Genomic DNA, 1530 nt, shown 5'->3' on the forward strand with positions numbered 1-1530 from the left:
TGGCTGAGGTAGCCGTTTAAACGCATCTGAGTTACTGAAGCTAAATATCTAATCGGATCTCTAGTATCTTACTCACTCTCATCGTCCAGAGGTGGTTGCTGTTTCCTCTGGAGGCAGGGCACTCTTGGAGCATGCGGTGATGAGGAGAGAGCCAGGCTCAGATTCACCTGGATGCCCGCATGGCTAATGGCTGCCTGCCTTCTTCTTGGACCGAGCCCTTAAATAACCTCTCTGACCTCAGCAGCCCGGTCCAATCGAAGCTGCCAATACTGGCCACAAGCCGACCAATCTCCCCCGCATCCCTGGCTGCCTGGGCCCGCGCAGGGCCGGGTCTTTTCCCCCCTGCCCAGGTGACCAGAGCATCGCCTCCCAGGCACCAGGCTTTTGTCATGCAGACAAGGTGGGAGATCCCCGCTCTGAGGGATTCAACACCAGCCTCTCAGGCTGGCTGAGACACATCTCTGGAGAGGGGCACCGACGGTGGCATTTCTGCCACATCAGAAACGTGCATCTTGGGCAGCGGTCTGTGCGGAGGGAACCGCTGATACAAAGGAGACGGCTGGGACCTGCTGGGAGCGGGTGTGCAGCTGCCAGGTTGGGCTCATGGAGTCGTGTTGGCTCCCTGGGGCTGGGAGACAGAAACGTGAACCCCAGGCCCCGGGTTCTGGTCATTTTTGTGAAGCATTTGCCCCCTCCCCTGCCAGCCTGCCCCCACCACCAATTTCTTTAGCCCACGCAAAACACTTCTGCCTTAATTCCCAAAGCGAACAAGTGCTCTTCACTGGGGAGAGATGGGGAGGGGGGCACAGCCCTTATTTCCCTGGGCACTCTGGCTTAGTTGCTTAAAGCACCTGTCTTGTAAACAGAAGATCCTGGGTTCAAATCCCAGCAGTGCCTAACTCTCACTGCAATACCCCAGCTTCTTACCTTTGGAGCAGGATTGGTCTTGGTGTCAATACATAGCTTCCTGTCTCATGGGACTTTGGTAGACCCCTCTTCTTGCTCCAACATCTAAACCTGTCTCTAATGAACAAGAAATGGGTTCTCCTGCAGGATACGTGCAGTGTTTACAGGGGGGAAAATCAGAAAAAATGGCATCTCTTCCCTGTTTCTATGTGCAACTGCAGGCCTGTGCAATGTAAACCCCTATTCGTCATAGGAAGTGCATGTTTCTGAATGCTGTTCTTCTTGTCAAGAGACCGTCTCGTGTTTTAAAGGTCCTCTCTGGTTGTCTGGGCCAGGCCCAATTGAAAGGAAACTAGATCCCAGGAGCTGCGCCGAGCGCCACAATCCAGATTACAGGGCATCCTTTCTGAAATAGGGTTTTTGATTTGGACTTTCCAAATGCATTTAATGGGTCACAGATCAAGGATGGGTAGGAAACCACCGAGGAGAAAAATCATTTAGAAATGGACCAAGAGAGAGAGAGAAACTGAACGAGAGGCTGAGTCTTGCTGGTGCCTGGGCAACTCCTTTGGACCCTCTGGGTACATTTACATGAGATGCTTTAATGAGCATTACATTAATCTG

General features: G+C 52.7%; 1 non-coding gene across 1 annotated transcript; it reads left to right on the forward strand.

Moving 5' to 3' along the window:
• Nucleotides 1-823: 823 nt before the first annotated feature.
• On the forward strand, nucleotides 824-897 carry TRNAT-UGU (transfer RNA threonine (anticodon UGU)). Its single transcript has one exon. It is a non-coding gene; the product is annotated as a tRNA-Thr (tRNA).
• The last annotated feature ends 633 nt before the right edge of the window (nucleotides 898-1530 follow it).

Source organism: Alligator mississippiensis, chromosome 11, assembly GCF_030867095.1.
Source record: "Alligator mississippiensis isolate rAllMis1 chromosome 11, rAllMis1, whole genome shotgun sequence".
In the NCBI taxonomy this organism is placed as follows: Eukaryota; Metazoa; Chordata; order Crocodylia; family Alligatoridae; genus Alligator; species Alligator mississippiensis.